Genomic DNA, 13,881 nt, shown 5'->3' with positions numbered 1-13,881 from the left:
CCACCCTTTTTTTTGACACACTACTACTTCCACATACTTTATGCTAGAAATTTTGTTCAAACTTCAAACTGTTCAGCTCTTTGAAGTGATTGTGGCTTGCATACAACTTTTTACAAAGTTTTATACTTTTTAACTTTTTAACTTTTTTTTACATCCTTTATAATGAGAGTCGATGGAAGAAAGGTCCCATTTTTCACAGTTAACTTTTTTGAGCTCTTATTACTCCGTCATACTTTCACTTTGAAACTTCATTCAAACTTTATAATGTTCATCTATCTTTGAACTTTCATTGGTGAAAAAGTTGTTTTGAAAAAGTTTATACTTTTTAAAATATTTAACTTTATTTATAGTTTTTGCCTCCCATAGACAATGAATGGGATTTATCTCTAAATCAACCTCACTTTTGCAGCCTCATTACTCTGGCATACTTTGTCGTAGAAACGTGATTTAAACTTTAGAACGCTCACACGACTCTGGACTCTGGACGGTTCAAACCGTATTCGAATACGTTGAACGGTTTTTCCGAAATCGCAGTTCAATCGCAGGCCGTTTCGGCTAATTAGTGCCATCTTAGAGTGCGGGGCCTCTTTGACTAGAGTGTGGAAACTGAAATTCTTTCCTTGAAAATGTACCAAACAAATTGTCGTCCCGGCCAAAGTATTCATTTTACACGCATGTTCTTTGGTCATTTTGTAGCCACACATGTCCTCTTTCACACAATGTGACCACCAAAGCACAGAGACATACAGAATGTGAACTACGGCCTTTTAAGTGACACAAAAACAGTCAATCTGCTCATTGACCTCCATTGTATAATTCTTACGAGGAAATTATCGCGCTGACAATTCTTAACTCGCTCTTATAACCACATTTTCAATCGTACCAACACCACAATCGCACATGGTGTACCTCAATATCTCAGGCCACTCACAGCGAAAAAAATATTTGCATTCGACTTTTACTTTTTGCGATAGAGCAATTTGTTTCGGGGCATAGTTTCCCCCCATTCACGGCCATTATAATCTCCCAGTCATAGTACTGGCATAGAACTTGGAAGTCTTTTACGTCCACAGCTGAGACATATAAGGGCTTAATTACAGGGCTGACATTAAAGTTACAAGATCTCAATGAGTTGCTCTGCGATACCTTGTGAGCTTGTAGGTCTGCTATTTGTGCAATTGGCTGGCCTTTACACAGCTCTCGCAAGAGCACGCACACACGCACACACACACCCTGTCTTCCTATTGGCTGGCCTTTACACAGCTCTCGCAAGCGCACGCACGCACGCACGCACGCACGCACGCAAAAAAATAAAACAAAAGTAATTTTTTGAAAAAAAGTATTTTTTTGAAAAGAAAGTATTTTTTGGAAAAAGAAGTATTTTTTGGAAAAAGAAGTATTTTTTTGAAAAAAAAGTATTTTTTTGAAAAAAAAGTATTTTTTTGAAAAAAAAAGTATTTTTTTGAAAAAAAATGAAATTTTTTGAAAAAAATGAATTTTTTTGAAAAAAATGAAATTTTTTGAAAAAAATGAAATTTTTTGAAAAAAATGAAATTTTTTGAAAAAAATGAAATTTTTTGAAAAAAATGAACTTTAACCTTTTTTTTTTTTACTTATGAAAAAAATATATATATATTTTTTTTACTTAAAAAGAAAAAACTTGAATTTTTTTAATAAAGATTTTTTTTTTTACATTTAAAGAAAAACTTTTAAAAACACTTCTACAGCTTCCACATACTTTATTCCGCTTTATGCAGTTATTTATGCTTAAACTAGTTTTTCCAAATGTTCATACTTTTTTTTTACTTTTACTTCAGCTTTAATACATTTTCTACTTTTGTTTACAATATGCTACAGTCCCGAAATTTTGATTATGGATTTAGACCACCAATGGGAAAACTATTACTCCGGTCCCCGAGTTTCAAACTTGACACGGCAAAAACTTTATACATTGCAATTTATGCGAGCCCACGCAGTTTCTACAGGAACTGCCTTTCTAGTTAGCAATGTTGTGGCACTGTGGCCAGGGTCGGCACATGACGCCAGGATATTTAGATCCTGCACTCTGGGACAGAGACTTGAACTAGGTATATAGTAGCATTCGTTCCCTGACAACTGAGGGGTCAGTTGTCAGGGAACGAATTGCACATCATCATTTTCTATGATTCCCCCCTCTTCTTCATGCCTGTTTTCTTTTTCCTTTTTGTTATTTTATGCATTTGAATGTCACAAACCTTTCAGTATAGGCCTAAAGCATACTTTATGTTATCCTTATTTGCACCAATAAATACTGAAAGAGATGACATGCATTTATTAATTTGATTTTATTCAGCTGTTGTATCCTATAGGAGAGAGGAGAAAATATGATTAATACATTGTGTTACAGTCATGGTTTCAGTGTGCATTGAAATGATGACCATACTTGCTGTCTCCATTGCCTCAATTTCGAGGTCCAACTTCCTCATTTTTTTCCTCTTGTACTCTATTTCGACCTCACCAAGCTCTATTTGCGTTCTGAGGTGTTTCGCATATAGGTTCCTCACAGTCTGTGAAGTCTGCTAAACACATATCAATTAGTACAGCATGCAGCAGGAATTGGAGGTGAATGTCCTTAAGTTATATAGGCCAACTCACTGCATTGGCCCGCTGGCTGTCAAAAGGCTGCAGGAATGCAGGTTCCTCCTGTTAGGAAATTATATTTTATATGACAACCACATCACTGACTTCTAAAAATATATTTATCTAATAGATGATAGACAATCTGACATGATACCTCCACCACCGACACAGTCTCCTCATCTGCCCCCCCCCCCCCCGGTCCTCCTCTTCAGAAAAGCCCTCAATCTGCAGATTCAATAGAACAGTGGAATTTAGGGTATTGACCTAGTCTTGACAGGTGCTTGTCATTAATTTTGAATACTCCTTCTGGAGGCTCAATAAGTATCATGCCCCTTCCGGACACTGCAAGACAATAATGTCAGACCTTTGCATCAGCCAGTCCACATAATACCACTGAATGGTGTTGATTATGTTCTGCATGTGCAGCAGTAGGGTACTGAACAAATGTATATACCAACCTGCTACAAAAGAGGTAGACTGCTCGGGGGGCACAGAGTCTGTGGCTGGATCCCTTCCACCACAGGCCTGCCTTTATTTAAGGATAGGGCCAGGTCCTCTGCTGGGGTGTACTCTTGTGTGGAAGGGCCACCGCCCGTGCCACAAACATAGTTTTTCTTTTTTATTGCTAAAAATAATTAAAGTGAGCAGCATATAAGTGAATAAGTGATTTATCCTTCAATTGTACATTTTATATTGAGACTGCAGGCACTTACCATTCTGTAAGATGTCCTTATGTTTCACTTTGCACTGCTCCCAAGTTCTCCTTACACCTCTTTTGTTTGTGCTGTACATTAATAAGTTCATATGAATTAAATAGTGAATGACTTCCCAAAATGCAATCCATTACAGCCATGTCGGCTGTATGATGGAATAACACATTCTGAAAAATTGGTATTGCCATGCCATGCAATCGTGACACTACAGTGCATGCAGACAGATAGACAGACAGACTTAATGTGATGTCAACATTTCATGGCGCACAATACATGTAGCTTAGTAGGATATAATTCCATACCGTACCGAATCCGGAGCGCACTCGCCTATTAGTTTGGCGTTTGCATTTGCATCTGTGCGCTATTTCGAGAAAGTGCCCTTAAAGTTTAAGCCCGTTTGGAACTATAGCTCACCCTCCACAACTCGGGGCTATAGGTTTACTGAATTATATATTTATATGGACTTCGACTATAGGCCTATATATATAATATGCTTTACAATTTAAGCGTTCAATCTGTCGGCAATAGTTTGCCACGCTCTCTCCCTCGCCTTGTTAATAACGCTTGTGTTTCCCTTTTTTTAATAATATCCTTGGCTTCCTCATAATAGATCATTCAATGTTCCTGCTCCTCAATGGTGAAAGCCGCAGCTCTCCCTGCAGATTTGCTCTCATCGGTCATGATTGGTCAGGCTCAAGAAATCTATGATCGGTATTAAAAGTTTGTTGTTCATGTGACATTGCTGACCACCCAAAATGTTCAAATTAAAGACCATTGACATTGACTTGTTTTTTGATTTGATTTTTATTTGGATCTCTTTTAGCCTTTCGGCTAATCTTCCAAGAGTCCAGAAATAAATTAAAACATAACACAATACATTATATTACATTACAAAATAGTACATTTCATTTCAAAATTACATTTCAAATTACAACAGTAAGTGAGTTAAATGTTACAACATAATAAAAATACCTATACCTCTAGTCCTCTACTCATACAGCCGCACACACTCACGCACACACAGGCACAGCATATGCCTGCCCACAGACAGATACAGTTCATTCACCTATCTATGGTGGACTATGCATGGCAGGGTCGTCCTCTTCCCTGAGCCAGCTGAAAACCTGACCGCATACCAACACAGAAACTACAACTAAAAAGAACAAAGCTTAACAGAAATCACAACATGTAGTGCATCAATAAAATCAATCTCAGCTATAGTGATGAGTTCCATAATTTAACTGCCCTAGAAATAAAAGATCGGCCTCCCATACTAGTTTTTATTTTTGGTAGAACATAAGTATCTTTGTGTCTTGATCTTGTGTTGACCTGATGTTTATCTCGAACTAATGTTAATTTATTCTTTATGTTTACTGGTTTATTAGATGTTTTTATTTTAGAAATCAATGCAAGAGACTGTTTTCTTATGCATTCAAGTGCTGTGGGCCAACCCATTCTGTTATGCATCTTAAGACCATTCTAGCTGCCTTGTTTAGTGTGATCTGTAGTTTTCTCATATCAGTCTGAGCTGCGTTGCCCCATACTGCACAGCAATAGTTAACGTGACTATAAATCAGACTACTGGATATTAACCTCAACGTCTCTTCAGATAAAAGCCCTGTAATTCGCCCAACCATTCCTGCCATTTGCATTACCTTTTTAGAGATATCTGTGGTATGAGCTGTCCATGATAAATTGTTTTGTATTTTAATTCCTAGTAGTTTGACTTCTGTGACCTCATTTATCTGTACCCCTCCATAAGATAAGTTCCATGGCCCTAACCTATTCCTTTTTCTGTTGGTGCATATGACCATATTCTTAGTTTTATTAGTGTTCAGTACTAATTTGTTATTCTCAACCCATTTAACAACGTGTTTAAAATCATTCGCCAGGTGCTCATGCAACTGAGTTTGTGATTCAGCTACTGCAGTGATGGTTGTGTCGTCAGCGAACATGTGTGCATTTGAGTTGGTTAGTACTAATGGAAGATCATTTGTGTATATGATATATAATAGAGGACCAAGACAACTCCCCTGTGGAATTCCACAGGAAGTGGAACGAGGTGAGGAAAATGAGCCGTTGACATATACAGACTGCTTTCTGCCATACAGATAGGATTTCATCCAATTGATAGAATTCTGACTGAAGCCATAATGATTTAATTTTTTTAGAAGAATTGTGTGATCAATCAGATCGAAAGCGGCAGTGAAATCTAAAAGTAAAATGGATGCAAGTTTACCTTGGTCGAGAGCATTCAGCCAGGTATCCGTCATCTCAATGAGAGCTGTTTCAGTGGAATGGTTTTTACGATATGCATGTTGGGCATGAGTTAATAGGTTATTTGTTTCCATGTATTTCCATATATAAATCACTAACTACTTTCTCCAGGATTTTACTTAGAGAGGAAAGTAGGCTGATTGGTCGGCTATTTGGGGCAGTAAAAGCGGATTTACTATCCTTAGGAATAGGGCAAATTTTTGCATGCTTCCATATTGTCGGAAACTTGCCTTGTTGCAGAGAAATATCAAATAGGTATTTCACAGGTCTAGTGATAAATGGGGCAGCATATTTTAGTAATTTATTATCAATGAGGTCATGCCCTGGAGATTTGTTTTCAGGGAGCAACAACAACATTTTCTCAATTTCGACAAAAGATATGTCTGGTGGTAGAACAAAACTGCATTCTTTCCCCTGCATAATCTGTGCATCTATATTTCCCACCAGTTCTTCGTTTGAGGCATTTACATGCATATTGGACCTGAGATCGTTTACCTTGCTTTCATAATGGTCAGCAAAATGATTGGCGATGTCTATTGGTTTTGTCTTGATCATTCCATCAACCTCCACACTAACAGGATTTGTATTGTTTGATCTACCCAGCAAACCATTTATTGTGTTCCATGTCTGTTTTGGGTCGCTTTTACATTTCTCAAATGCTACTTTATAATAAAGTGATTTTTTCTGACGATTTAATTTTACAACAAAGTTTCTGCATTTCCTGTATAGCATAAGGTCAGAAACCAGACATGACCTGGATGCAGTAGCTTTTGCCTCATCCCTCTGAGACATTGCTTCTCTTAATTGTTGATCAATCCAGGGGGATGGTTTAGCTTTGATTGTACTTTTCCTTATAGGGGCATGATGGTCAACGACCTCAGTTAGCAGCTTATTAAAACAATCAACAGCATCATCTAGATCATTCTCAAGATACACCAGATCCCATGGAACAATGCCCAGATTTCTTCTGTAGTCCTCCAGTTTAAAATGTTTAAGGCTACGCCTTATAGTCACTCTAGGTGGCCTTTTTGGCACCTTAGTATGTTTTGTGATGCTCACAATATTATGATCTGTCCAGGATACAGGAGTAGATTTTGCCTTTGAGCATTTTTTCGGCACATTACACAATATCAGGTCAATAGTACTTTCCGTTCTATGCCCATACCTATTTATTGAGGATCGTGTGATATCTTGTACCATTTGTGATAAATTGCAACTTTCAATAAATTGTTCAAACCTAATCTTATTTACATCAGAGTTAGTATGTTTCCAGTCCAAGTTAAAATCACCAAGACAGTATAAATCAAACCTTTCAGCCAAAGCCAAATCAATGCTTTCCAATATTTTGTCCATATACAGGATGTTTGATTTTGGGGGTCTATAAACACATCCAATTAATGTTGGTTGTTGAAAGGGTAGGTGAACTTGGATCCATAGGATCTCTAGTCCATTCACACACAGATCCTCCCTCACCTTAAACAGCAAGTGCTCTTGTAAATATAGGGCAACTCCTCCCCCATTCCTATTTCTGTCCCGCCTAATAACATTGTATCCTTTAAGATCAATTTGTCCATCTGTTATAGTTTCATCAAGATGAGTCTCAGTAATGTCTAGCACATGCAGATCATTTCCCTGTACAACATTTGATATATCATTCATCTTGTTCACCAAACTATTGATATTAACATGGGCTATATGCAATCCCTTCCTTGACAGGTGTAAATTCATAATCTGTATGACTGTTTCATTTCATAGATCATCATACACAGCAGATTAGAACAGCCATGGAGTGATCTCTGAATCCTTGAACAGCTGGCCATCAATATATAGCCTGTCCACCGCTATGACAGCTTTGTGCTCTTTGGCTCTATATTCTTTAAGGATGGGAGTTAGCTTCCGTCTCCTGTCATTAATCTCTGTCGGGAATTGATCGTTCATCCAGAAGTTGGTACCTTTAAGAAACTTCCATCGGGATTTCACAAGTTCCTTCTGTTTGAAGTGTTCAAAACGAGCGATGATGGGGCGCGTTTTATTTAACCCCTTCCTGCCCATTCTGTGGACTCTTACAAAGGGAATGCCCTGAACGGATTCCTGGGGTAGTTCTAATTTCTGGCATATGAAATCCCGTATGATCTGCTCAGCCTGCTCTGGGCTTTCGTTATCACTCTCATGGAGCCCAGAAAAAATCACATTCTCCCGCATAGACCTACTTTGCATATCAAGTAATGTTTCCTTGAACTGTCTGTTTTCTCTCACGACATTCTTCATTTCCTTCTGAATAGTGTTCACAGTACCTTTGAGTGAGTCGTTCTCCTTCATCAGTCCCTCGATTTGAGCCTGGCTGAATTCCAAGCTTTTCCTCAACTCACGGAGGTCCGTCTGCAACTCGACCAGTATATCCAGTTTGCCCAGCCTCTCGTTTATTGATCTCATTAGAGATATTTCAATCTCCATCATGACATCCTCGGAGGCCGATGATTGCGATGAATGCGTCTTTTGCCTCTTTGACGGGTTCGCATTGCTTGTCCCCGGGTTGGTCTGGTCCTTTTTCTTTGGTTTGTTGGCACTGGCATCGCTCGCTACAGATTTAGCCGGGTCCGCCGCCGGCATGTTGTTTTGCAAATCGAAGTAGTGATCGAAGTAGTGATCGATAAATACTTCGAGGTCCTTTAGATCCTCCACTCTGAGATAATGGAGGGGGCTCAATCAGCGCCGTTCTGTTTATAAAGTTGAACGTTCAGGTGGGGCCATGATGTTCACAAACCCAACGAAGGGAGGCAGAGCGAGCACTGGAGCAGAAAATGAACCTCAAAGCCACCGTTCAATCTTTGTTAAAAAGGTTTGTTCCTCAGTCAGTACTGTAGCCTATAACCTGTAGGGCCTACTACAGGTCAAGGATGTTGATGTTGCTTTGGAGAGAAGCTGCCCGGTAAATGTGATTTACTGCAGGATCTGTGACTTGTTGCATTTTATTTCTCCATAATTCCAGAAACCATGCTATTTTGTCATGGACGCATGGGTCTGGAGTGGAGAGCTGTGTGAGTGAACTGTGTGTGGAGTGAGTGTGAGTGTTTGTAGGGGAGCACACCTGAGCTGACAATGGCAATCAGCCCAGAGTGCTGATGGCAGACACCTGTGGGTGATTGGTGCAGTGGTGGTGTGGAAGGCGAGTTGTGAAGGGTTGTCCACCAGAGGCTGCCATTTGGATTGTCTGGGGAAATTCTCAACAATCGGCATCATGGCTTTTCAAGGAAATCGTGTACGCCAGTGGCGTGCACAGACACTTTGAGGGGCAGGTGCTCAAGTGAAACAAAAGGGCACCTTATCTGGCGCGTGGAACCATGCACCAGTACCAGTACTTCACAGATGGAGGGGTCCAATTGCCAACATAAAAAAAAATCGGTTATTTCCGATTATAAAGTCATTATTTTCGGGTCAAAAACAGATCTGCACAGCAGAAACAGCCTAACCTACATTTTTGATGAGCCTGCTCTCTGGTCATTTTAACTTTTTTCAATATTGGCATATTGCCTATGGTACATGGTACATCATAATAACATCAACACATCAATTTAACTTGAACAACCAATGTCAATTTGAAGCATTCCCTGCTGAGAGAGAGAGAGAGAGAGAGAGAGAGAGAGAGAGAGACGCATCTCTCTATCGCATGTTAAAGAGAGAGAGAGAGAGACGCGTCTCTATCGCGCATTCGCGCATTAAAGAGAGAGAGAGAGAGACAGAGAGGGGGGGGGGTCGCGTTAGCATCAAGCTAAGCGTACGTTCGTGGCGGCGGTGGGAATGGGATCATAATATGCATTGGACTCAACAACTTACTCTGACTATTCTTTGTGCTGGATTGGAGCAGTTGAAGGAAATAAGGAAGAATATATCCATTTGAAACGCGGGCTCTGCCATGACACTCACACTAGTCACACAGTAAACAAACTTGCGCGTCACCACGTGTAGTACACGCACACACACACAGTACACGCCAGATTTAGAGAGAGAAACCAGCAACCAGGTATGGAAAAACAAGCCCAAGCGACGTTACAGACAACACAAGCCCAGAATGAAGAAGTCGCTTACAAAAAGCAAATTTGCCTGCCCTCAGTGATATACTTCTCCAGTACAGCAGTGCAGAACCGAGAGAGTGACGCATTATTTTGGATGTAAACTGCAGACATACAACATCATGACAAATGTATAAATAAATATATTATAAGCTTTTAATCCAGAATTGATCGATGTCACCATGGGCCACATACTATACACGTACAAATAATACAAAACAAGGAAAGAAAAGTGTATCAAATGGACTTGACAAAAGGGCATGTTGGTCCAGAGAGGGCCACCAAGGGGTGCTCAAGCACCCCTTAGCGTCTACGTGTGCACGCCACTGGTGTACGCGCTTGTAAGCGAGGCTTGCTGATCCTGGCTCGCCAAATCCGCCAATTCTGAGCCTCGCTTGGCTTTAGTGGAACGGAATAAACAGGCTGTAAAGATCAGGATTTAAAAAGCCTGGCTTTGGCCTAAATCGCGGATTAGTTAATCCAAGATTCATGAAACAGGCTCCTGGTCTAAATGTTCATAGTGACTTCTCGAGTCCCCTCAACAACAGGCTACTCAGCCACAGTGTTTGATTTTGTCGACGAAATGTTAGTCTACTACCTTTTTTCACTGATAAACTAAACTAAATAAAAATGAGGCTATATGATGACTAAGACTAAGTGTTCAAGTCGCACTCATGGCATCAGATGCGTCTTTGAAAGGCCTTTGTTAGTGTATGTGGTTCAGTGATATAGTATACTCCAAGCTAGAGAAACAAATACAAAACTTTATTTATTTATTTGTCAAACAATAACAGAATTTTAGACTATGCCCTTGAGATACTGTATATATTACAGTGTGCTATCCGTCCCACACTGTTTTTATAAGACAGTTTGGATTGAGACTTCCTGAACACAGTAGCAGCTCATTCTAAAAACTTCTGGACATTTGAACACAAATCTTCACTTATGGTGGTCTGTACATTCCAGGCTAAATGCTTAAAACTAATTTGAACACACAAAGGTACATTTGTCAAAAAATGTTTAACAGATGCTGTGCTATCTGTGTTGTTACCATGAGGAACATTCATGCTATTTGCCTAACAGACAAACCCATTTTAATGCCCAAAACAATGCAATGATTTTCACAGCTTTCAGAGATCGGACTGACTGGGCCTGAGGTTGGCCTGGTTGGTTCTGCATTCTGTCAGGGAGAACAGGAGAAGTTAGTGTCATTATGTGTAAAAGGCCATAAGACATGGGCCATGGCTACAGGCTGTAGGAGCCAGAATGTGCATCTGTGTGATGTTTAAATGTTTTTATTAGACTTTTAGTAGGCTGCAAAAGCTTAGGGTACTCTGGTTATTAAATCAGTAGTGTCCCCTTACAGTACCGTGTACAGTAGAACATTTAATGATAGGTGTCACGGGGCAACCCGTGCCCTATAGACACTAGGGCCCTCATTTATCAACCGTGCGTACGACAAAATATGGGTGCACGCCGAAATTGCCGACATTTTTGACATTTACCATTTCCGCCAAAGCTTGAAATTGAACGTGACAACGTACAAAATCCACGTTTGCTCCTCAGCTGGTGTACGCATTTTTTTCTGTCTTACACAAGCGGAGCAGCATTGTCTGAACTGCTGACACTGTCACAGGCATCTAAACATATGTTTTCACTCCTAAAATGTTAATATAAAACGGTATGTGTATGTAAAAAACAAAAGAGAGATTTCCAACTTTACAAGTAATTAAAATCGCGCAATTAAAAACAATATAACATGTTTACAATGTATTAGTTTGTGCTTAATCAAACACTTGTTATGCGAGCGCACTTGTGAGATGATTTTGGAGCGCATGCGGACGCGGTGATGCGGCATATGCGATTATGATATTATTATTTTTTAAAGGCATGAATGGACTGCACGCCTTTATTTCCAAGTGACAATGACAAGCATACAATACAGCTTGCCTATTTGTAGTAAGTACTAGCAGGCTATAGGCGTAAGGGGCTTAATCATTCACCATTTATAAGTGCTTAGACAGTTTTGACAGTTCAGATAAAAGCGAGATCATTTTCGGGGGTCGGGAGGACGGGACCGCGGCGTGCGTCGCCAACACATACCAGCGCAAGCGGCAAGCCTTCATCCATATGTTTATGATTCGTTCATCAATGATCAAATCACTACATAAACGTTGATTGTGAGCTGCCTTGACGACATGATAGCCTATCTCTCATGCACGCCTTCGCCGTGCACTGCGCACGAATGGGTAAAATTAATATAGGCCAGCCTACAAACTAATTCCATTCATGGCGATGCGATGTCGATGTGTCATGTATATGCGTGCATGCGTGGACATGACAGCAAAGCAAGCGAGGTGAGAGGAAAACAGACAGGGTAGGCCTACAACTTTATTTAATTCATGCAGGTGTTCGTTCTTTATTTAACAAGACACCAGTGGGCTTGCAAGTTGCGTGTGCTTCTGCGCGCGCGTGTGTGTGTGTGTGTGTGTGTGTGTGTGTGTGTGTGTGTGTGTGTGTGTGTGTGTGTGAGAGGTGCGTGAGGGAAAGGCACGGGAGAAACCTTTTTTCCATGGTTTCCATGGTTCCCACAGGTCGTAAACATGTGTTCAGTCGCAAAAACGAGGGCGAGGCTTGATTTCATAGGGCGTGCCAGATAGATTTCAGCCGTCACATTTATTAACGTCAGGACGAAATTAAGGAAGGATCAGCTGTTTGCGATCACTTTATAAATGCCGTGGCGACGTGGGTGTACTACGAAACCTGCACTCGAATCTGTGGCAGATTTTACACTCGATTGATAAATGAGGGCCTAGAAGACTCTACAATATAAAACTGGTCATGACAAACACACACTGCACAGATGCTTCCATTAATTGACTGTCATCAAGCTCCTTGGAGGGGTGGCCATGTGTAGCATCATATACCCTTATCTGTGTTGCCTAATTCTATTGTAATTGTTTTGTGTGATGTGATGCCTTGGAAAACATTCAGACTCTAAATGTGTAATTGTATAGTTGGTCTAACTCATGGGTCATGGTTTACCTGGTTTGAGTAGATTGGTCCAATTACTAATCATTGTGGGTGGGTCTCACCTGGTATATAAGGGAGGCTGGAAATGTTGAGGGGAGATTGCTCAGTTGGCTTGAGACAGCAAAGAGACAACACCAAGGGAGAGCTGCCAGGGTCTTCAGGGAAGGCATAGCCTGTTTTCAGTGTCTTTAGTTCTTGGTTTGTTGTTTTTGTCTTTGTTAGTTATCAAGTGTTTATTTATTACTTTTGGTTTGTGTAGTGTATCGTGGCCAGTATCATTCGTGCAGTATTTTGTTTTGCCTCAGACCCGGGCTGTGACAATCCGTCATATGGGCTGTTCATCAGTTTTGGAGGTAAATAAATACAACAAAAGATGTACATTCTTGGACTGTGTCGATTCTTGGAGCCTTGGCCGTTCGGGCAACTTTACAATAGGAAATAAGAGTGAGATAGGCTCAGGCATCTTCTAGCTGCTTAAGTTTCATACTAGTTTGGGTTTCCAGAACAAGTATTCTGTAAATATAAGTTTAATAGTGACAAATGTGGAATATTTTTGAAACATTTTAATGACACAAATCTGGTATGGAGGGTCCCTGGCACTAGATGTTGTAGGGTCCGTGTGGACTAATGCATGTCAAACTGGGGGTCCTTGAAATTAATATAGTTGAAAATCACTGCTAGAGCTGTAAAAATCTTGTCTTATGGGGGTACTGGCATAGCTTTTCTAATGAGGGATGTAGAGAAGAGTGGCAAGGTATCCACGTCTCAGCTCAAGGTGAGTGGAAGAATATTGGCATTAAGTAACCTTAAACTCACTTTGCCACTCAATAAATAAATAAAAAGAAAACCCTCAGCACTCCATCTTTACGTTTTTATCCAGTGTGGACACGCTGGTGTATCTTCAGACTACCTGACTGAGTGAAACTCTTGTCACAATGTTGACAGCCGAATGGTTTTTCTCCAGTGTGGACACGCTGGTGTGTCTTCAGACTACCTGACTGAGTGAAACTCTTGTCACAATGATGACAGCCGAATGGTTTTTCTCCAGTGTGGACACGCTGGTGTGTCTTCAGACTACCTGACTGAATAATGAATTGCATTTTTATAGCGCTTTTCCAAGTGCTCAAAGCGATTTACAATGGTTCATTCATTCATACATTGGGAGGTGA

Source organism: Protomyctophum bolini (genome assembly GCF_963924005.1).
Source record: "Protomyctophum bolini genome assembly, chromosome: 20".
In the NCBI taxonomy this organism is placed as follows: domain Eukaryota; kingdom Metazoa; phylum Chordata; class Actinopteri; order Myctophiformes; family Myctophidae; genus Protomyctophum; species Protomyctophum bolini.
The sequence above is the reverse complement of the archived record's forward strand: the minus strand, read 5'-3'. Positions refer to the sequence as shown.